This window comes from Colobus angolensis, unplaced genomic scaffold, assembly GCF_000951035.1.
Source record: "Colobus angolensis palliatus isolate OR3802 unplaced genomic scaffold, Cang.pa_1.0 Scaffold166, whole genome shotgun sequence".
Taxonomy (NCBI): Eukaryota; Metazoa; Chordata; class Mammalia; order Primates; family Cercopithecidae; genus Colobus; species Colobus angolensis.
Window position 1 is genome coordinate 5,315,629 of NW_012114777.1, and position 24,655 is coordinate 5,340,283.

The following is a 24,655-nucleotide window of genomic DNA, read 5'->3' on the forward strand; positions in this document are numbered from 1 at the left end:
GAAGGCCCAGATCATTACTTTTGGTTTATGCAAACTTGTTTCCACCTATATGGGTCTTGCATCTGAAATATATTTTTTTTATTGAAAGAAAATATGCATGGCTTTATCTACTTGACAACTTCCTTCTTTAAAGAAATTTGAGAAACTTATTTTGTGTTGTCAGAAATAAACTTTGTGTTACTGAACTTTTATTCTGATTCACTCATTTAACAAATAAATATTAAAACTGCTTAGTTCAGAAGAGTGTAGCAGATGTTGTTAGTAATACCTCTTTTCCACCCCTAAGGATCCCCATCTAAGAGGAGCTATAAAATGCTTGCTAGAGAATAAGGCAGTCATCCTAAGTGCATATGAGTGACAAAGTGACAAGAGAATCTACAATACTCCCTTTTCGAGTTCACATATCTGAAACCTGGTTCTTCCACTGACTCAGTCTGTGCCCTGGATAAGTTCTCTAACTTTTCTGGGCCTCGGTTTCCTGGTCTGTTAGATGGGAGCAAGAGTGATGGGAGATAAATGTTGCCTTATAACTTATGTGAAAATTAAGTAACATCATCTACCTAATGCCCTTGGCATATTGTGTTTGGTGTTTTTAACTTTCACTTGCGGTTTGAGGCAGCGAGTGGACGTGCCAATGTCATGTCACACACCGCCTGTGCATTCGCTCGTACCGGTACAGAACTCTTTCTCGTATTTTCACTTCCAGAGCCCCCAATTTTGTGAGTGTCCCTGAAGCATTGTGACAATTCCATTTTATGTGTCTGCGTGCTCATATCAAGACTAAGGTAACATGTTAAAAATTCTAAACATCTATTAAGCATATGTGATTAAATTGGCTTATTATGCAGAGTTTTATTAGTAGCTAACAAAAAAGTATACCTAAAAATTTTATTACTCTTCAACTTAAACTCCCTATAAGCAGAAATATTTAATTTCATTGAATTTAAAAAGGAAACATGTATAACTGAAGTATTTACAGCATAGGTCTTTAACTCTTAAGATTATGGGGTTTTCTTCTTTCTGTTTTTTTTTTTTTTTAATTTTTTTGCCCCTTTGGGATTTATTTCGTAAGTTTTTTGACTTAGATTGTTTCTTTTAATTGATACATTGAATTTGGTTTAAGTTTTCCCTCTTTAAGGATGTTATAATTGAAAAATATTTTACTTTATTTGTTTTCATCACCTATGTAAAGAATCTTGAACCCAGTTAATTGCTGAATATTTAATCTTAGGAGATAAAATTCCATTCCAGTGAACTCAAGAGATATCTGAATTTCTTTACGAGTATTTGAATATAGTGTTGTCAAATGTTACATCAAATTTATAAAATTTTAGGCAAAAACTTATTACTCTTTCGGTTTAACTTGTCAGAACATTTGTTCTGATAGGGTTTGATGTATACATTTAAGTTGTAAGTTGAAAGAATTTTGTTGCTGAGAATTTCTGATCTCGTATATCTTGTGTCCATAGGTAAATTGCATTGACCTGCAAAAATGTCAATACCTTTAAAGTTTTATTAGTAACTTATTTACACTATTAAGTGTAGTTAACTTCAATACTATAGGAGCATTTTAGATCAGACTGTTTTAATTTTTTTGATTTATATAGTGCAACTAACTTTGAAGGTGCTAGAGATATCTGCACTAAATATAGGTTCTCCAAATATTCTTAAATATTATATTTGTTGGTATGCTGGGTGAGATGTATATTAATTGATACTATTCTAATGGAGAGTTACACTTGGTAATTCTATAAAAATATTTCCATTACTATTTTATAAAAAAAAAAGCATGAAAATTTTTGTGGTACATTTTCTCTACTCCTTCCAAGATTTGAAAGTAAACAAAGCTAGCTTAACTTAATTCCCTAAATTCTGAGGTTCCTTCATGAAGGAAACATGGCAGAAGGCCAGTATGTAAACCTCACCACGTCCTTTTTTTCAGATGTGTCATATATATATCCAATTTCAATATGAGTGAATTCATGCTTGGCATGAGATAAAACTTAGTTGCCTTTACTTATAATGACAGGCAGAAGCAAACTGAAAGGAAATGGTTAATTATTTAAATAGAATAAAGAGTATTTTCTTTCCTGGAATGTAGATTAAAGAGAATACGAAAACAAAAAAGTGTTATTGAAAATCTAATTTGTAAAAGAATACCATCAGATAGAAAGATGTGTCCACTGTTTGCTCTTTTGTTTCTATAGTATACTTGGTATGAATTAGAATGAAGGTATTTACCTCTTTTAAATTTTCTTTCAAATATCAAACAATGGTAGAGAATTAGTCTTAACATTTCTATTCTGAAGGGTGAAAATGAGGTGAGGTTGAAATATGTTCATGAAGTAAATGAAATCAGGAAAAGATTGAGGCTGACAATATGACTACTCTAGAAAGGGGCAAAAATTAGAGTACACAACCTACTATCTACGCAGTCCTGGATCTTTTTTGTGTGTGAAAGACACCAGTGTCTACCAAAAGGGTTAAAGAAAATGCATTCTGTTGCATCTGCTTACTAAATCCCTTACTTTAGTAGAAATTCAAATTTTGTAAAGATTATTCGTTTTATTGATGCATATAATTATAATCACAAGCCATCTGCTGGTTTGGCAGGCATGGTTAAAATTCTCTAACTCTCATAACCTTTCAAGTACAGTGCCCTTGGGACTCTATTTCACTTTTATATTTTGGAAAACATGTAGGGACAAATAAGGGCGGTCATCTGCAGAATGTCAGACCTGGGGAAATGGAAGAATGGGGATAGGAGTGGATGCTGTGGTTATTTTAATGGTAGAGGAAGTTATTTCCTGTTTTCTTTTTTTTTGCTTCTGACTTCATGAAGGATTATCCTAGTTTCTATGATGTATTTGGGATTTTTTTTGCTAGGGATTATAGCTCTGTCATTTCATTCCTGAAAGGCAGGTTCCAACTCTAAACAAAATGAGCAAACAAGAAAACTCTTCCAGATATTGCTTACATTGGTTTTCACAGGTAAATTAGATATATTTCACTTAGACTTTCAGAACTAATAGAATATCCCACTGGTATTTATTTTTCTGAAATACTCACATTCAATTGAAGACCTTTCCAGCTTTCGATTTCAGATTGTAGAGCAGCTACAGCTGATGATACAGACCTTTTGGTTTAAAGGTCAAATTTCCAAGCATTTTTATCTTGGTATAAATCATGTACTGACCAGGTTTCCCATTCAGTCTCATCATGGCCTGTCTTTGCTACTGTAAACATTTGAAGTTTGGTGAAGTTCCATAACCGATGCCCTACTTCCTTGGGAATGTTACTTCCATAATCAAATCTTGTCAACTGGAGGATCCAAGGGTCAGGTTTTGCATATTAGGGTTAGCACACAGGCCATTATCACAGGGACCACAAGTAAGCTGAGGGGAATTGAATAAGCCATAGGATCCAGGGCTACCTGACTTTGTCAAATAATGGAAACATGCACATGCACAGCTCTCTCTCTCTCTCTCTCTTTCACTCTTTCACACCCACTCCCTGCCACCCTGTGGAAAATCATCGACTGAAGAAATATGTCTTAGGGTTTGGCAAATGAGAAAAAGAACTTTTGGTACCAACAATGTACATATAATTTGTTCAGAACCATGGTGATATATGTGACAATAATTATAATAATGATCCTTAACATTTGTGAAGTGCTTACACTGTGCCAGGCATTGTGTCAAGTTCTTTAGATGCATTATGTAATTTAATGATCATAGTAATTCCATTAGTATCCTATTTTTGCAAATGAAGCAACTGACTAGAGATGTGAAGATGCCCTTCCTTATGTCACTAGCCTTGAACCCAGATTGAGCCCAAATCTGACTGTTCCCCAAACCCTTTCCCTTAATCTCTCCTTAGGATACAGTGTCTCTGGGAGCAGAATAGAGAAGAAAAACCTGTGTCAGCAATATAGTGTCAAATTACGCTGAGTCCCAAGTACACCTGGGTTCCAGTCAAAGTTAAATATCATTAAGTAGTTGAATGATCCTGATGAAGTGATTTGACAAGTTGCTTTATTTTTCTTATTAATAAGATCTGCCACATTAAGGGTCATGCTAGGGAACCCCTGGAGCCCTTTACATCCCCCAAATTCTATAACTCCATGAGCTTTTTAAAATTTAAAACATCCTATGAATTTGAAAAATAATTCAAAGACTGCAGAAGCACTCATTATACCTCTGTAAGATATATATATTTAGCACACCAATTAACCTTGATATCAGAAGTAGCCTGTTCTGAAAATCACAGGAGCTTCAGCTCTGATGCTACACATTAGATCCAAAGTTCAACATTTGGCCAAATAGCCAGAAATCTTAGCTCTGTGAATATAAACATAGATACATAGAAATATCTGGTAATTGAATTCTTCCTCTGAGTATTTTAGTGTCAAGCAGAAAACATTTTTGTCCAATAATAATAATAATAACACTGACATAGAGCCAACCACTCTTCTAAGTACATTTTTTTTGAGGTGGAATCTCACTATTGTCACCCTGGCTGAAGTGCAATGGCTTGATCTCGGCTCATTACAACCTCTGCCTCTGGGATTCAAATAAATCTGCCTCAGCCTCCGGCCTGAGTAGCTGGGATTACAGGTGCCTGCCACCACCTCCAGCTAATTTTTGTATTTTTAGTAGAGGTTTCCATTAAACCTCTACTAAATCATGGGGTTTCGCCGTGTTGGCCAGGCTGGTCTTCAACTGCTGACCTCAAGTGATCAGCCTGCCTCGGCCTCGCAAACTGCTGGGATTACAGGCATGAGCCACAGTGCCTAGCTACCTAAGTACTTTATATTAATTAATTCTTTTTATTCTTACAACGTCACCAAAGCAACAGTCTACAAGATAAGGTCAGCTAGCATCCCCTGTTTATCATGGAGAAAACTGCACCATGGAGAGCCATGCAATTTGTCCGTGATGCCGGGGCTGCTTGGTCAGAGACTGGATTCAACCTCAGGCACCATAGCCCCCAGAGCGAGTGTGCAGCCACCCAACAGTCTGCTTCTGTGCTTTTACTCTGTGGGCTTGTCACTAAGATCGCACTTGAAAGAAGGCTCAATTGCTTTAAAAAATATTTGAAAAGATAGATTACAGGTTGCTAATATGTTTAGACACACTGTAATATTTATTTTGTATTTTAGATCTTAATTAGGCAGTTACTATTACAATGCTTGTATAGTTTCCTTAACTTATAGATTAATCTGCAAGCATTTTTTAGTCTTTTGAAAAATGCCATGTTGAAAGTGTACTAATAAGTAAAAAGAGTCAAGTTATTGAGGGTTGACAAAAATCACTTAGAAGAGAAACTGTATTTAAAATCATTTTATTCTTCTCAGTACCTAGCGGAGAAACTTTAACATACTGAGAAATGTGTACATGTTTGCTTTTATAAAAGAAAGCATGTAGAAATGAAGAATTTCCCCAGTTTTGTGCCTCTAATGGAAAAAAAAGAAGGAAGAGTTTCAATTACATTATTATAGCTCCTCCTAGGTAGATGTCACATCATGTTCACAGGAGATTAAGATATTTTATTCCAGCTGAATATGATTTAGAATGATGTTTGTATTTTTCGTGTACTAAAGTTTCCAAGACAGTGAAGTCAAAAACGTTAACTATCAGAGCTAGAAAATTGTGAGCAAGTTATTTAGGTTCTGTGCAATCAGTTGACTAAGAAATATTTACAGGCCTAAAAGTATCAGAAGTGTAGACAGTGAATATGAGCCACAGCATCTGTCCCTAATAACCTTATGAGCCACAGTAGAAGAAAGTGATATGTAGGCAAAGCTGCCAGCCTTGTCTGGGTTGTTGTTCACATGCTAGGACAGACTTGCACAGCACCATCTACAAAGACAGAATAGGCTGTGGCCACATCCGGTTTCACTATATTACTCAACCTTAACGTATGTGGGGCCAGAGCATCTTCACCAGGCGTGGCCAATTCTATTTTCCTCTAAAAAATTAAGTTCTGTCTTAAAGAACAGAAGGACCACCTTTGTTTAAAGGTAGCATCAAGGAATATTTTATAGAAGAGCCATTTAAGGAGACTTGAATCCATCCAATCAACAAATGTATTGAACATTGACAAGTTTCCAGCAACTGAATCAAGAAGTGAGAATGCAGACATAAGTACTCAAGGAACTTATTCCAATGCAGGTGACAGGAGCAAATGGCAATCACAGTACAGTAGGACCTGTCCTATGCAAGAGGCAAGCTCAGGACATACATTTGAAAACTGGTAAAGACTCATAAATGACAGGTATCTGGCTTGGATTACCAGATGAATGGTTAGCCAAGTTAGGAGATTCGGAAGGAAGAGGTTGTTTAGAGGGAAAAGTAATGGGTCCTTTCTTGTACATATTGAATGAAAGACAACCGACTGGTGACATTGAATGTACAGTTGATTAGTGGATCTGAAATTCAGGAGTGAGACCTGGGATGAAGAGATACACTTTTGGATGTGGCTTCCAAGGAGAATATATAGAATGAGACATAAGCCAGAGACATAAACGGCTTATTTAGGAAAAGACTGAGCAATCATGTGAGTTGCTCTGAAAATAGACTGATCCGGCACCATTAGATGTGGCAGATAGCAGTCCATGAGTTGTGTAGTGAAAGCAAGGTAAGAAAAGAAAGGAAGCCTCTGGGACTATTAAGAAGTTTGACCTTGAAAAACAGAGGTAGTAATATATAAAGAATAAATGCGTTTCTATGCTGAGGAGATAGAACCAGGAGAGATAAGAAGACAGAAAAGTTTTCAGATACAGAAGAAAGAAAAAGTAGATGAAGTAGGAAACAAATGTAAAGTGAGCCCAGTAAAGAACCCATCCTTAGAAAGAAGGAGAGGATCTCTTTTCTTCCTCTAAAACCAGAAGAAAGGAGGAATGCACACAGATTAAGACACCTTTATAAGCCTACAGATGAGATGTTAAGACTATTCAGAATTAATAGTCTCAAAATTTTCTGTAAAATGAGGTAGCAAAATTCTGTAGACTCAGTGTGAAATGGTTTTAAACTACAAGTTCCTTTAACATGTTAGTTTTTGTTAATTTTTATATTTACATAGTATAATTAAAAAGAAAACATTCTATCTAACACTTAAGTTTTATATTATCATACATCAATTATATATAATTGATATTGGCATAGAAACTTAGAAAACTAAAAAACTAATGAGAACCAGAAAAGCTAGCGATTTTTCTCTTGGATTTGAAACAGTCTTAAACAATTCATGCCATTAGAAAGGCTAAAGGGAAAGTGGAGGCTGGGCTTGGTGGCTCACCCCTGTAATTACAGCACTTTGGGAGGCCGAGGTGGGCGGATCACTTGAGCCCAGGAGTTCGAGACTAGCCTGGACAAAATGACAAAACTCTGTCTCTACAAAAAATACAGAAATTAGCCAGGTGTGGTGGCATGTGCTTGTGGTCCCGGCTAGTCAGGAGACTGAGGTGGGAGGATTGCTTGAGCCAGGGAGGCCAAGGCTGCAGTGAGCCATGAGCATGCCACTGCACTCCAGTCTGGGTGAGAGAGTGAGATCCTGTCTCAAAAAGGGGGATTGGGGTTGGGAAATGGAAACTGTTCTCCCCATCTGGGGTCCTATAGAGAAAAAGTAGGAGGCGTGAGAGAAGGAAGAGCTTGCCTTCTCTAATAGAGACTACATGTTGGGGAGTTGAAAGTCATGTGTTTGGATCATAGCAGGCAGCTGATACACATCTGTTCTTAATTTGGTTTTTGTGTGTGTGTGTATTTTTCTTTTTTGTAATGGAGTTAGAACTTCAACTGCTTGCATTCTCTTCACCTTTACCACCTCCACCCCTTCTAGGCTCATCTTCTCATATCCAGTTGACTGCCATGGTCCAAAAACTGATTTCCCTGTGTGATGCCAGCGCTCAAAGCTGTCCAAGAACTGCCTATCATTCTTAAAATAGCATGCAGGCATCTTACTGTGGTCTCTATGGTTCCACCTGTTTTCTTAACAGCTTTCTTGAGATATAATTCACATACCATACAATTTACCCATTTCAAGTGTACAGTTTAATGGTTTTTAGTATATTCAGGGTTTTGCATTCATCATCATGGTCAAGTTTAGAACATTTTTATTTCCCAAAAAAGAAACTCTGCACCCCTTATCTATCACCTTCCAAAGGGAAGATGCATCATCATCCTCCCAGCCCTGCGCAACAACTCATCTATTTTATGTCTCTATAGATTTGCCTATTCCGGGCATTTCATATAAATAGAGTCACATAATATGTGATCTTTTTGCCTGGCTTCTTTCACTTGGCATGTTTTCAAGGCTCATCCATGTTTTGGCATATATAAGTACTTCATTCCTTTAATCGGTATAGATATAGGAGGCACAAGTTCAGTTTTGTTACATGGATATATTGCACAGTGGTGAAGCCTGAGTTTTTAATGTCACCATCATCCAAATAGGGTACATTATACCTATTAAGTAATTTCTCATCCCTCACCCACCTCCCACCCTTTTGAGTCTCCTGTGTCTATTATTCAACTTTCTATGTCAATGTTCATACATTGTTCCTATTTATTAGTGAGAACATGTGGTATTTGACTTTCTGTTTCCAACTTACTTCCCTTAAAGTAATGGCATCTAGTTCCATTCATCTTGCTACAAAGGACATGGTTTCACTCTTTTCTATGGTTGAGTAGTATTCCATGGTGTATACGTGTATATGCACATGTGCGTTTAAGCCACATTTTCTTCATCCAGTCATCTGTTGATGGACAACTAGGTGGATTTCATGTCTTTGCTATTGTGACTAATGCTACAACAAACATACATGTTCAGGTACTTTTTGGTGTAATAATTTTTTTCCTTTGGGTAGATACCAGTGATGGTATTCCTGGATTGAATGGTAGTTCTGTTTTTAGTTCTTTGAGAAATGTCTTTACTGTTTTCCATAGAGGTTGCACTAATTTAGTACTTCATTCCTTTTTATTGCTGAATAATATTCCACTGATTGGATATACCACCTCTTGTTTTCCTTTATTTGGTTGATAGACATTTGGATTGTTTCCAGTTTTTGGTTACTGTGAATAATGCTGTTATGAATATTTGTGTACAATTTCTCAAGTAGACACGTCTTCATTCTTGTTGGGTATGTACCTAGAAGTCAATTGTTGGATTATACAGTAATTCTATGTTTAACCACTTGAGAAATTGCCAGCTATTTTTCAATGTTGCTGTACATTTTATGTTTCTACTAGCAACATGTGAAGACTGGATTTCTTCACATCCTCTTCGACACTTGCTATTGTCAGTCTTTTTTATTTTAACCATCTTAATGGGTTCACAGTGGTATCTCATTGTGATTTTAATTTGCATTTCCTTAATGACTAATGATGTTGAACATCTTTTCATGTGCTTAGTGGTCACTCTTCTTTGTAGAAATGTGTATTCAAGTCATTTGCCCATTTTTGATTGGGTTGTCTTTTTATTATCGAGCTGTAATGGTTTTTTATTTATTCTAGATACAAGGGCTTTAACTGTTTACCCTATGGCACATGGTTCTTGCATCCTTTCTTCAGTCAGCAAAGGTCATTCCTGCCTCAACGTGAAATAGCCCATCCTATAGCCTACATTATTGTCCCATTGCATTTATCACTGCTTTCAACTGCATTGCATATTTATTGTTTCCTTGTTTTTGAGTTTGGCTCCCACACTGAAATACAATATCTGTGTTATCCATCCCTTCACCTCCATCACCCATCTTGTGATGATGATAGATTCTTTTGATCGAACAAATGGGCTTTAGTGCAAGAGTCCAATCCCAGTGCTACTCCTCAGGAGCTATGTGACCCCAGGCAAGCACTGAGATGCTCTGCATTTCAATCTCCTCACTTTAAAGATGGAAATAATTAATAGTTCCTGATTCATACATTTGTTATGCAGATTGAGTTAATATACATAAAGCATTTATAATAGTATCTAGTGTGAAGAAATAATAGAATAATAGAAAAAAATGAATATTTTTTAATGAATGCTTAATGAATTATCCTACTAACTCCATGTTCTCTTGAAGAAAATGAGCTGCTTAATCCTCAGAGATTTAATTACTCTCATCAACACAAGTCCTCGCCATGCCCACATTGGGGCATTCATTGTGGACCACATACCTGTGGGCTTTGCCTAAGGACTGATCTCTTTTTGGATCATGGCATTTTACTGAATGTCCACTGTGTACCATGCTTTTTATCCGTGGCATCTCATGCGATCCTTGCAGCTCTAGAGGGAGGATCTGTTTGTCCCTTTTAACAAATGAGGAACCTGATGGTGAGGGAGGTAACTGCAGTTCTGAAATCACAGAACAGCAGAGTTAGGATTCGAACGTAGGTTGGTGTTACTTGAGAGACAGAGTGTGTCACCATTCTAACTCTGCTGAATCAGACAGTGCTCACAGTCTCCAATCATCCGTAAAGTATTTCCCAGGTCATTTATTGCTGTCCTCCCCAGCATACCAGTTTTATGATTTTTACCGTATTTCAGTGTTCCCATTATCTTAGCTCTTTTGACTGGTGTTCCAATAGTCTATCCAGGCTATTTCCTGTCTAATTCAGCACAAAAGCTCACATTACCTAAGAGACCACCCTATCATTGTGGGTCTTTCTATGATTTTCTCAAATAAAGATGTTCAGGTATCTTGCTTCCACTGCCATCTTAGCTAGAGCTACACAGCAGAAAGAATGTTGGCATCAAATATCGTTTTTTTTTTTTTTTGAAAGGGAGTCTCACTCTGTTGCCCAGTCTGGAGTGCAGTGGCGCCATCTCGGCTCACTGCAACCTCCACCTCCTGGGTTCAAGTGATTCTCCCTCCTCAACCTCTCAAGTAGCTGGGATTACAGGCACCTGCCACCGTGCCCAGCTAATGTTTGTATTTTCAGTAGAGACGGGGTTTCACCATGTTGGCTAGGTTGGTCTTGAACTCCTGAACTCAAGAGATCCACCCGCCTTGGCCTCCCAAGGTGTTAGGATTACAGACGTGAGCCACTGCGTTCAGCCCAGATATAGTTCTGAATACTAGCTCGTACTAAAAGAGTGACTTAAGTTTGCTCACCTTAAATTGGGAATAGTAATATGAACCTCCTTAGATTGTGGTGAGATTTAAATACCATAACTATGCAATGCCTAGTCCAATGCCTTCGTCAGTGGCAATGTATAGTGACTGCAGCAATTGCTGGAAGCCTCCTCTGATTCATGCTTACTTGTTGCCTCCTTTAGACCATTTTAAAACATCATCTGCTATTTTCTACTTCCCACCACTGCCACTATTTAATCCAAGATCAGTATGTTGCTTAGCATATTCATTTATATTGTCATGATAAATAATATTTTATTTCTTCTATTTTCTTTTTATTTATTGCCCGGTATTTTCAGAACTACTCAGTTTAGTTTAGTATTTTCTTTCGGCATTTTTAATATGCCAATCACTCCTTTAATTGTAGCATATGATTGATCTGGCAGTGGCGGTCCTTCAGTGTTAATATCCCCTCCCCCTGCACCAAAGCTGATAGTTGTTCTTATGTCGAAGATACAGTAATACTGCATAGGCTTTTTATCCATTTGTATTTTCTTAATTTGTAAAACTAAGCTCAACTTATGAGTAAACTGTTCATAAGATTATTTCCTACTTCACTAGTTTTCAGATATAACAAATAATACAGAATTACCTGGTTTAAGCTTCACATGTATGAGTCTTACAAATGAATTGGAACTGCATGTTTTCACCAGCATCACTTTTTGCTACAGGCTATGGATATTTACTGTTTTATCTCTAAATATTTGGTCCATAGTTTTCCTAAAATTCAAATCACAGGATCAAGGGCCTCATCATACTTCCCTTTTTTCTTAATACAACAATTAGTCAGCTGGTTCTCATGTGAATAGGCCATGCCCTCAGGAGCACCTTGCTTACAAAAGAGAAGCGGAGAGAAGAGCCCCCTTGCCCTTCCTGTAGGAGCTTCCAGTCTGGAGCTGACCATGAGCTTTGAATCAGGACTCCTCTGTGGGCTAGGGGCTACCATAGGAGCAGGTGTGGTTTCCTATGGGAACCCAGAGACCAGGTGTGGGGCAGGAGAAGTTCAGGAGATGAACTCTAGTTCATCTAGTTTACCACAAGGCAAGACTTTCCTTTAAGGAGCATTCTTTTTTTATTTTTATGTATTTTTTAAGTGGCATTCATCTGTGTCTTTTTTTTATTAATGCTTATTGCTTTTAAAACTTTTTATTTCCATAGGATTTGGGAACAGGTGATATTTGGTTACATGAATAAATTCTTTAGTGTTGATTTGTGAGATTTTGGTGCACCCATCACCCAAGCAGTATACACTGAACCCAATTTGTAGTCTTTTATTCCTCACCCTCTTCCCACCCTTTTCCCCAAGTCCCTGAAGTCCATTATATCATTCTTATGCCTTTGCATCCTTGTACCTTAGCTCCTACTTATGTGTGAGAACATACAATGTTTGGTTTTCCATTCCTGAGCTACTTCACTTAGACTAATGGTCTCCAATCCCATCCAGGTTTCTGAGAATGCCATTAATTCATTCCTTTTTATGGCTGTGTAGTATTCTGTCACACACACACACACACACACACCCCACAGTTTCTTTATCCAGTTGTTGATTGATGGACATTTGGCTTGGTTTCACATTTTTTGCAATTGCAAATTGTGCTGCTGCAAACATGCGTGTGCAAGTATCTTTTTGGTATAATGACTTTTTTCCTCTGGGTAGATACCCAGTAGTGGGGTTGCTGGATCAAACGGTAGTTCTGGCAGGGCGTGGCAGCTCATGACAGCACTTTGGGAGGCCGAGGTGGATGGATTACGAGGTCAGGAGTTCAAGACCAGCCTGGCCAAGATGGCGAAACCCCGTCTCTACTAAAAATACAAAAAATTAGGGCGTGGCGGCAGGCATCTGTAATCCTAGCTACTCAGGAGGCTGAGGTAGGAGAATCACTTGAACCCGGCGGGTGGAGGTTGCAGTGAGCTGAGTTTGGTAATTCTACTTTTAGTTCTTTAAGAAATCTCCAGACTGTTTTCCTTAGTGGTTGTCATTCACTTTGAAAGCACCTTGTATAAATTAGATCTTTAAAGGCTGAGATTCTGTAGTTCTTCTAAGACATTTTTTGGGAATGCCTGTGCATGCTTTTTTTTAGAAAAATTTAACATAACCCAAAAATACATAATCTGTTACCTTGGACAGAAAACTAAGAAGGACTGGACATAGAGTCAGGGAACAGAATGGTGGTTACCAGAGGTTGGGGTAGTAGGGATTGGGGAGATGTTGGTCATAGGTGCAATGTTTCAGTTAGGCAAAGGGAATCAATGATAAATATTTGAGGTGATGAATGTGCAAATTAGCTTGATTCAATGATTCTGCATTCTATATACACATCACTTTGTATTCCATAAACATATGGTTATAATGTGTCAATATCCAATAACAAATTTGATTAAATTTAATTTACTTTAAAAAGAAAACCAAAAAGGTCAGATTCCCTCAGTAATTTGCCACAGCTAATGAGACACTGTGATCTAGAGAGAAGCCAATTGGCTGGTGAAAGCCAATGAAAATAATGACTTAAATTGGATAAGCATTGGACAAAACACCTGATATAAACTGTACTGACCTCTCATTGGTCATGGGAGACAACTATCAATCAGATGTTCAAATAACCAGAGGCACTTATTTAGTCTGAATCATTGTAACTCTTGAAAGCCATCCAAGGAGAGAGGGATCAACTAGGATCTTGACATTCACAGTCAGGTTCACACCATGACAACAGAGTGTATGTCCATCCTAGATCTGTAGGATTAGGAATTCTTCTTCACTCACACTACACACCCTGATGTTTGTACTCCTAGGGTAGAGTTTTTGTCAAACTTATCAGATTGTTCTCCCATGTTATCAAGAAATAAATTTGGCCTCCACATCTGCAGGGATATTTTTATTTTATTATCTCTTTGATTTATGCAACAGAAATAGATTCACTATTGGAGTGGCATTCACTATACACCCCTCTCCACTCACTGAGGGCTCCACTGGTTTATACAAACATTCTCCAGAAGAATAGGTGCTTAATGAAGATTTGAGTACATAAATTAATGAATTAATTAAATAATAGTGTTCTATACCAAGAGGGTTAGTTACACTGCTATTAATCACATTTTTTTGTTTGTGATATTATTATTATCCTCTTGTATTTAGATGAGACTGATATTTTAAAGTAGCTTTTTATAATAAATATCTGTGGAACAGCAAAAACAAGTAGGTAGCAGTGAGAATTCAGAAGGGGCACTGATTCTTTTAAAATCTTTCTCATGTGCTTACATTCTCCCAGCTTTACTGGAGAACTAGTTGATAAGTTCATGTTTAGAACACTAACTAGTCCTTTCTGAACTGAGCAGATCACTGCTAAAGCACCTAACTTCTGCTTGGTGAATGACTTGCTGCTTAGAGAAGCACCCTCCATCTCTTTACTGAAAGATATTCAGCAGATGTTTTATTCTATAATTTATCTTATTATTTCCTTCTTCCTGAAATATGTATTCCTGTGAACAATATTGCAAAATACCCTTGTAACAGCTTTATCACAGAGATATTTACGTGAACAGCAATGCAAATATATTTTTAGTATTAGACTAAAATGTTTCCATCCTCCAAGAAGTTTTCAGGATAATGTGTTCTTCAAAATACGAATGATCAACAAAGAACACCTCATATACCACTATATATAAGAAACTCATTGCACCATTTGGAAAGTAAGTCAGAATTTACTAGGGCTGATAAAAATATTGAATGTCTCAAGGAAATTTGCATCTTTGCTTGACATTTAAATTTGTTTTTATAATATAATTTGTAATTAATTCATTCCCATATTTTATTTGCTTTTGGCAAGTTTAAATATTGTGCAAACTCTTAGATTTGTAATTTGTGAGCTTATATTTGATAATGGCACCTTGAATGAAGAAGTACATAATTGCCGTTTCTTTCTTGATATGAATGGCTTCATCTGAAGGGAAGATCAAGTTCAATAAGCTATAAAGTGGATCTGAGAATGTATTTCAATGATGGGCCAGAACATTCACTTTTTATCTGTTCCTTTCTGTCATAGAGTATTAAAACCAGAGCAAATAAATAGCTCAAAAATAAAGTGGAAGCACTTCTGCTCTATGTGGGTATATTTAGCTTTTAGGGGTTGGGATTCTTCAACACATTTAATATTGAATACCTAAGAAGTAGTTTTCAAAGTATGGTCTGCAAACTTATCAGCACCAACATCATCTGGGAACTTAGAAATGCACATTCTCATGTCCCACCACGGATCTACGGAATGCATAGCCTGGGCTTTCACAAGCCATCCAGGAGATTCTGATGTCGTTGATGATCCAGAGCCACTGCTCTGACACTTTGCTGTTCAGTGCAGTCCATGGAGCAGCAGGAGCACCTGGACCCTTGTGAGAACCTCAGAGTGTTGGCACCAGAACGTGCCACTTAAGAAGCCACCCGGCCGGGCACTGCGGCTCACGCCTGTAATCCCAGCACTTTGGGAGGCCGAGGCGGGCCGATCACGAGGTCAAGAGATCAAGACCATCCTGGCCAACATGATGAAACCCCGTTTCTACTAAAAATACAAAAATTCACTGGGCATGGTGGCATGCACCTGTAGTCCCAGCTACTCATGTGGCTGAGACAGAAGAATTGCTTGAACCCGGGAGGCAGAGGTTGTGGTGAGCCAAGATCATGCCACTGCACTCCAGCCTGGCCACAGAGCAAGACTCCATCAAAAAAAAAAAAAAAGCTGCCCAGGTGATTCTGATGCATATTAACGTCTGAGAGCCACTGTTCTAAAATTTTAAGATTTAGAGTGAGGAACTTACCAATGAGATGGTATCCTTTACTCAGAGGCATTCTGGAAGCTAGGAAAGTGGAACTCAGTGTATGCTTACTGTTTGGACATCCCTCTCAGTTACCTCTGGAATTAAAAGCAGGGAAGAGATGCTTAAACTTCTGGTTGCCACGATAAAAAATATATAAGGGCCCACTGTGTCTGCATTATGGGATGGAAAGCAGAGCCACTATATGGATAAAAGAGCTATTATCTGGGTAATAAACTGTATATATATGCATACATACACATACATATATATAATTTCCCACAGTGATCTAGACATATTAGGTCAAAACATAGCTTTCAAGTTCAACTTTTTTGTGTGTGGAACTTGCACTTTTCTAATTCACTTTTCATGTACAAGCAATGCTAAGATATTTTGGGGATCTTTTTCTCTTAGGTTGTTTTTTACCTTGAATCTAATTTTCTGCAGTATGAATTTTTCCAGAAGTCTTTTTACTAGTGGTAGAAGTTGCAAACTTTTGAGGCTATCCTTCCACCCTATAGGGTGATTGTTCTGGTGTCAAGGCATCAGTGAGACAAAGCTTTCTGTGGAGATGGTGAAGTTCGCCTCTTTCCAAGGGTTCGGCACTATTTTATATCTACTAGTGGTGAACCCAGGGACCTGGGAGGAAGAACAGTAGCTGACCAAGTACAACCTTCTTTGTAAAAATATTTTTAGCGTGGAAACACATGAGAATTAAAGGATTTTTTAAAAAATCCCTTTGAAATCTTTACACAACATGCCCCCTCCCCATATGTAAATGGGACTGTCACTCCTGTGTTTGTCCACAGCTAGAGTTCCAGATGAACCAGTGTAGTGTGCAATGACAGGAACAGCTGACTCATTAGTAGAGAGCAGTGAAAGGTAATTAACCCTGGGAAAAGTACAGCTGCCGTGCGGGCTGTTCCTTTCTGTAGGATCTGATTAGAAATTAGTGTTAAACCACTGATTCTTTTTTTTTTTTTTTTCCAGAAAAGACTGTCATTGATAATTCACTTTCACTCTCAGGTGTGTCCCTAGAAAAGGTTCTCAAATGTACTTATGAACAAAAGGGCTCAAATCTAAAAAGCATTTTCTGATAACAGTAGACACCTGTTTTTCTCATTAAGGCAGAGTTCTTTCAAATGAATATTGTTTGACTATTGAAGATCGGTAATACGTTAACCCATATTCTAATAGTCAGCATGGAAATTACTTGAAAAGATTGTTTTATGCCGTTAATAAGCTGTAGATAAATACCATTTAATTATGTTTTCTTTTTGTTTTTCTTTCCATTTTTCCTCCTCCGATGCTTTTCCTCAGGAGTGATGGAAACTCTCCAGTTCAGATCCAGTAGCTTTTAGGGAAGGTAAGTAAAATCTATTTAAAAATAAACTTTTCCCCCAAAGAAAAAGAATCTCCAACTTTTCAACATCCATCAAAAACCTGAGAAGTTAAGGAACTTCATTTTAGAGGACCAGAAAAGATGCTTGCTTTGGTTTCTGTTGGTGTCCTCATGGTAATTTGGGTTATATTCATATAGATTTTTGAGGAGTGTTTATACCTAATCATCCTAATTCATAACTTCATATGTCTGATATAAGGGGCATTAATATGTAAGACATTCAGAATTAACATGTATGATTTAAAAATGTGGTAGACAGGATAAAGTACCCTCCCCCCAAAATATCCCTGAAATCCCTGAAATCTGTGAATATGTTATCTTGCATGACAAAAGGGATGTGATTTAATGAAGACCTTTGAGATTATCTTGTTTATCTAAAAAAGGCCAACTAATCACATGGTCCTTCAGAAAAAGGCCAAGGAATGAGCTGGGGAGATGAGATGTGAGTGGGACTCAACATTACCCAGCATTGCTGGCATTGAAAATGGAGGAAGCAGGCCATTCACCGAAAAAGGAATGGGCTATGGAAGCTGGGAATGGCTCTCAGTTTACAGCCTGCAAGAAAACAGGGAACTCAGTGCTACGACAGCAAGGAACTGGATTCCACCAACAGCCCAATGAGTGAGGAAATGCATTCTCCCTTGGAACCTCCAGAATGGAATGTAGCTTAACTTGGTTTTAGTCTGGTGAGACCACACCAGAATTTGGACCTCTAAAACTGTAAGAAAACACCTTTCTGCCTTTTTAAGCCATCAAATTTGTAAAAATTTGTTACAGTAGCAATAGAAAACTAATACATGAAATAAGCCCCCAATAGATGGGACATATTTTGCAGCTGGCAATCTAAATCCTATGAGTAAATTCCTGTATTTGAGTAAAGAGAAAATGTTCTTGAGAGGCTAAGATTGGTAGTCTGTAAGAACTGGAATATTGATTTTGTCGATTAGAATGACGGTTATTGCCAACTCAGAGAGTTCTGTTTTCTACTTTGTGACACCCTCCTTCCCCAGAAATTCTTTATATGATATATTTGTAAATGCAATACCTGTGTCACCCAAGGTACCAATGAGTACACGCTTTATTGGACTTTTTAGTGAGTCCACGTTTACCATGGCTGAGTGGAATGGAACATTGAGGGACAGAAGGCCAGGTCTCTGCTGCAGAGACTTGACAGTCAAAGAATGCCGAGCCTAGTGTTTGAAAGCAGATGGTGGCCATGTGAATCCTGGTTCTACCTCTTTCTACCTGTGTGAACCCCGGGTAAGGTGGTGAGCTCAATTTCCTTCCCTTTTCTCATATGTAACATCAATAATACTTCACCATAGACGTGCTAAGATGACTAAGTAAGAAAGCACATACAAATTCTCACAAGAATGCCTATCACTCTGTGAGTTTGGTAAAGGTGAGGTGTATTTATTTAGAAAATACTGTGTTGCCTCATCATTTTGATTAAAAAAATAAATTGGTTTTGTCTTTACTTATGGTGAGTGACATTTTCTGTTCCATACAAAAGTCATCAGTATGAATATATGAACATACATTGCTTAAAATAAATGTAGGTGCACAATAGTCAGGCCAGTCTGGAAAATATAAGTGAGAAAAGTGAAGTCTAAGAACTAGGGACTGTGTTATAGTTTAAATGAGTTGAAGATCTTCCTATATAGTTTTCTTTCCAAATCTGGAAAAATATGACTATTATTTCTATTTTACATTTGACTTTTATTCCTGCAAAAGGACCCATTTAAATCATAAACCATAACTTTTCATGTAAATGAGATAAAAGTAGACATTTGAAAAAATCTGACTGTAAAATCTATTACACTTCATACTTGCTCTCCTTTGCATGTTGGGAGCAGCATATGAGAGCTCATAAGAGAAGACAAAATTGTAAATTCTTCTTAACTGGCATGGCAATCAAACAGATAAAATCTATAGTATTCCAGATGCTAAAATATCTGGGTTGTTTTGTATTGAAATCCAATTAACAATTATCTCAAGCATCTGAAAAGTGTTATTTTTCACTTATTTCAATTCAATTCAATAATAATGTATTGAGCACCTATTATGGCCACAAAATTATGTTGCATCAAAAGGTCAACAATAGAGCCCTTTGCTTCCATGAACCCACACCAGCCCAGGGAAGGGAAACTGGACCTAGACAAGCTAATATCAGGCAGAACATAGTCATCAAGATGAGAGTGCCATCAAAACACTATTGGAATACAGAATTCTGGGCGATGCTGTCAACCACAATATGAATGACAAATCACATTTCAGCAGACAGATCTTGCAGTTCTGATGCTAAAGGAAAAAGTTCCTTTGAAATGTAGAAATGAAATCATCAAATTCAAAACATTTCATTTTAGGTATCTAATTTGACCATCAAGTCTCTGATCCTCTTGTAACTATATAAAAATATGGCTTTAATTCATTGTTTAACAAAGCTAAGAACAATTTCAACCATTGGTGTCCTTTCAATTGGTCTTTGGGGACATTGCTTTATCCTAGTCATAGTTCTCTGAATCTCTCTAGGGATGAATTTTTCAGGAATCATCATCTTCTGGAAGCTTTTCCAGTCTGGTCTAACTCTGTGTTCCCATTGTTCCTTCTGCCTCCCTCTGTAATAATACCTTGCTCATAATATCAGAATATTCAACTTCCTGGTTTGAACTCTTGAGAACAAGAATTGTGCTTTACATATCCTTTTATGCCCACTGTCTAGCTTGGCAATCCGTAGATTTCTTCTCAATATGTGTGTACTGAACAAATAATGAGTAAATTCTTAGGAGAATAATACTCGTATTTTTTAAAAATCTGTATTAAATTAAACACTGTAGTGAGAATAAAATCCAAGGATCATTCTGCAAAAATGCAGTGCCCCATTGGCCTCCACAATTGAGTTGTGTCATTTGCTTTGCAAATTTCAGTATATTCTCCCATTCCATATTTCATAGTCAGATAATAAAGATAAATAACTATATTTTACCTTAATTCAAATGTACAAAATATGAGGAAGATTTTATGAAAAACAAACAGTTACTGTTGGGAAAAACAGCAGACTTTTTGAAAACATTCTAAAGAACCTCTTAAAGATACATAAGGAAAATGGAAAATGTCTAAAGCTATCAAGTACATTGTGTAATAATCTATATAATGAAATAGCTTAAATAGAGAAAATTCCCTTTACATAATAAAAAGCTTTATTTGTGAATCAACAAGTGCTCTTTGAACTTTATTAAAAATGTTTTGACATTATCAGGTTGTTTAGTATAGATTTACTGAAAATAGCACATTTAGTTGCAACACAAGCCTTGAAGTTAAGTGGTTAGTTTAATAAAACAGAGTTTCCATAGTTACCACAGGAAAACAGAGAATAACTTTTATTTCTTTGGAAGCCAGGAAGGGGCTTTAGAGAAAAGATTAAGCAAACAGACCCAGGCAGGTTCATTATGTGGAGCTTCGTACCTGATTGGTTTTTTAAAAGAGAAAACTTAATATTACAGAAAATTAAAGTTTTCCCACTAAAATCTATGGAAGCACATTAAGAAGTGTGAACATTTCCTTTCTCTAGGTGTTTCCAAGTAGATTCTGGGTTACAGGGAAAGCTAGTTTAATCCAGCATCTCTGTGAGATGCGTTTTTTGTTCATAGTATTTTGTTAATAAACTTTGTAAACAAGTGGTTAAAAATGCCACCCCAAAGACAGCAATGCATTGCTCTGCTTGACAAATCAAGCAATCTTAGATCTAACTTTACTATTCATGGTCAACGTATTGTTGAAAGGCCTGATGGAAGGGAAATTGAAATCCATGCTGGTGAAGATGTCGCCTTGTGCCAGCTTCATTGTTTTCTCAGTTTAGCATGGAGATGTGCTCTCTCTGAGTGTTAATGGAGGTCACTGTTGCTCTGTCCTTTGCTGCATCTAACCCAAGGAGTTCTTCACAGTTGACTGTTGAGAAACAAAATGATGTGGTTTCTAGTATCTCACCTTCAGCTCGCCAGCCTTTAAAGCAGTAGTGATTAACAGGACTTTTACAAAGTTTCTATGTAGTTACAAGGACAGTTTCAATCTTCTGTCATTTTTTTGCATTAGCTATGATTATGCTTTTACCACAAAAATGCATTTGTTTTAAAGGTAACAATACAGACTGGGAGAATAGCTTATGTTTCATCTATATTTATCAGCACTCACTGTACATTTGTGTCTTCATTACCAGGAAATATTAAGGGACATTGTGCCATCTATTCCTGTTTACAGTTTATTATGCAGAGATAGGAAACACTTAGCATGTAAAATGAATGTAGAAATTATTCCTGGATAGAAACACGGACATTTCCCACTCGTTGGCTCTTTCTCCTCCATCACCGGATCAGAGTGTAATTGTCAGTAATCAGGCCTGCTTGCTGCTGATAAAACCACTCTGAATGCTAGCAGCCTTCTTTGTGTGATGACTCAATTATTCCAGAAGTGCCTCATCAAATCTGCCCCATCAGCTGGGCTAATAAATAAGGAGAAGAAACTGGCCCCCCAAAGCAAATTATAAATCCATTTGCATTAACCATTTCGCTGGTCCATGATCTAGGCAGAAATAAGCATGGCAGATTGTGTTAAGCTTATTTGAATATGTTTATAATGTTTACAGCATGCAACTTTTTTTTCCCACAAGGTGTTAGAATTATCAGTCATGAATGGCATCTAAATGCAGTTATGTTAATTACAGCAAGGCTTTAAGTATCTTTGAGGGCTATTTTGTTACTTAAATCAGGTGAAAGTTAAATCATCTTGCAGAGAGAAATATACGTCTTGCATAAGTTATTGGAATTGCTTCAGAGCTTAAGGAGAAGAGATCTGTGTTTTATTTTTACAGGGACTGGAAGGACAAATACAAACACTGTTATGCCTACTAGCGAAGTGCAATTACTTCATATCTATCACAGTGAGAACCGGAAGTTATTGTGATGCTCTGGATGACTTCAACAATCTGCAAAGGCAAAAATTGCATTTTGCTGGGAGCCTATGAGAGTTGCTATAGCATTCCCTGTACTGAAAATTCTTTGAAAGGTTCTTAAGGCAGATATTTCAAAACTGGGCAAACTAGTAAAAATCATTTAAATTCATCCACAGAAATTGTGTGCATTGACAAATTTTATTCTTTTAAAATGACAAGCTATACTGAATAACAAGAAGTTTTGTGTGTATATTTACAGCAATCACTCAGGGAAGCAAAAAATGTTAAAAGGTGATCATGAAAAGTAGTCTGTTTGCTAATATCAAATAATTCATCTTGTTGAATATGCAATGATTTAAAATCTGAGACATCCTCCCTAAAAGTAAGCGAGATACCATTAACCCACTTTGCCATGGGAGTTGTTTATCCTGCAGAGTGGTTCCAGTTTTGCTGAAGCTCTTGTTTCTACTCCTGCTGTGATCAGGGGCCTAATTCCGGGTTGGTGGTAAAAGTGAAGTTTATGGCCAACGAAGAGTGTTTGTCTTTGCCTAAACATCTTAAATTAAATTCAATGCTTATCTTCATTTGCTCCAGCCAACGAAGCATATGCCCTAATATCAACCTGGAAAGCTAGGCAGAAGAAAGTCATTTTTGATGGCATAAATATAAAGTGGCAAAAGGCTTACATAATTTTTGTTCATCAACTTCTAAATATATAATCTCTTGCTATGTTGAAAATACCAATTCTGCAGCTGATTGATTAGGAACTCCAAAATAAAGGGTTTAAGTTTTCATTAGAAATTTAATGGAGCAATATGGGTTATACAAACTTGACTATAACTTAAAGTATCATACTGACTAATATAAAAATAAAGCTAGAAACTTGGGACTGTAAAGAACTTGCTTAACATTCAAAAAACTGAGCCAGGCAAGGTTAATCCCCTCTTTTTCATCATTCCAACTAACAAGTAATTGGTGAAGATATTAACGTTAGAAGGGCGATTAAGAACTCAATCTGTTGTAAATTGTGGAGATAGGGCCTCAAGGGATAGCAGTACTAAGGTAAATGTGCTAAAATTTTTATGTTTACTTATTTAAAAAAAAACAAATCTCAGAGTGGTCTTTGGAGTCTGTATCAACATTCTGAACTTCTGAGAGGATGCTGTGGTTTATATTAGAACCACAGAATGTGCTGGTTCCCGTGGTATGCAAGTTCCAAAATGAAATTGGTGATGCTGATGACCTTGGATTAGTTACTATAGTACAAGGCTATGAGTGCTACATACATTTCATATTAAACTCATTTGCCATTTCAATAAAGTTTTCCCTTTGACTTTAGTTCTGAGGACTTAAAAAAAATTACAACCTTTGGAACCATAAGTACATTTTTTTTTTTTTTTTTTTTTTTGAGACAGAGTCTCACTCTGTTGCTCAGGATGGAGTGTAGCGGTGCCATCTTGGCTCACTGCAACCTCTGCCTCCTGGGCTCAAGTGATTCTTGTGTCTCAGCCTCCCAAGTAGCTGGGATTACAGGCATGCACCACCACACTTGGCTAATTTCTGTATTTTTCGTAGAGATGGGGTTTCACCATGTTGGCCAGGCTGGTCTCGAACTCCTGGCCTCATGTGATCCACCTGCCTCGGCCTCCCAAAGTGCTGGGATTACAGGTGTGAGCCACCACACCTAGCCAAGGACCCATAAATAAATCTATGATTGTCTACTTTGGGGATACAATTAACATGTATATCATTATCAGTTTAGGTCATTCATTCTACCTGAAAAAATATAATCTGATATACTCTATTTTTGAAGAAAGTAACACACCAGACTCATTACCCTGTAGCACAGGTTTAAAGAATTGTCTTTCTCAGAAGTACTACTCACCCATTAAGCAGCCGTAAAGGACTGAGAGTCCCTAATTATGGGAGATAGTAAAGTGGACAAATGTAGTCCTCTGTGATGACTTCATTTAACAAGCGAACTCATGTCATCATCAGAGAGCACACTTAAGAATTGGGTAGCCCATTAGGTTACTAACACCTTGCTTGTCATATTGTTCCCTTTTTTAAGATTCCTTTTTCATTAAAAATGAGTTTCAATGCAGAAGTATTCATCTAAGCAGGCGGGGGCTGAAACTAACTGTTACAAGTTCTGAGAGCTTGATCAAGATTCTAAGTCTTGGGTTAACTGCCTTCAAAAATATGTATACTGCATGAATATTTTGGTAAGGCCTTAACTCTCATAACATACTTAAGATCAAACTCAAAACAGTATGGCAGTTAAGACAAATGGTTTTTTTAAAAGTATCTCCTTGATCTAATAGTGCACATGCAGGGGCTAGAGGGATCCGATGTCAGTGGCAGATTCCTTTTGGTATCTGCCAAG

The 24,655-nt window shown here is 37.2% G+C and overlaps 1 protein-coding gene across 2 annotated transcripts in view; it reads left to right on the plus strand.

Moving 5' to 3' along the window:
• The window catches only part of ST18 (suppression of tumorigenicity 18, zinc finger), a 318,440-nt gene that overhangs the window by 168,274 nt on the left and 125,511 nt on the right, over nt 1–24,655 (plus strand). Inside the window, exons 3-4 of one of the 2 annotated variants that reach the window (XM_011937608.1) lie at nt 707–785; nt 17,240–17,285. The gene's annotated coding sequence lies outside the window, so the exon portion shown is untranslated. The remainder of the gene's footprint in view (nt 1–706; nt 786–17,239; nt 17,286–24,655) is intronic. The other variant, XM_011937607.1, reaches the window with a different exon arrangement.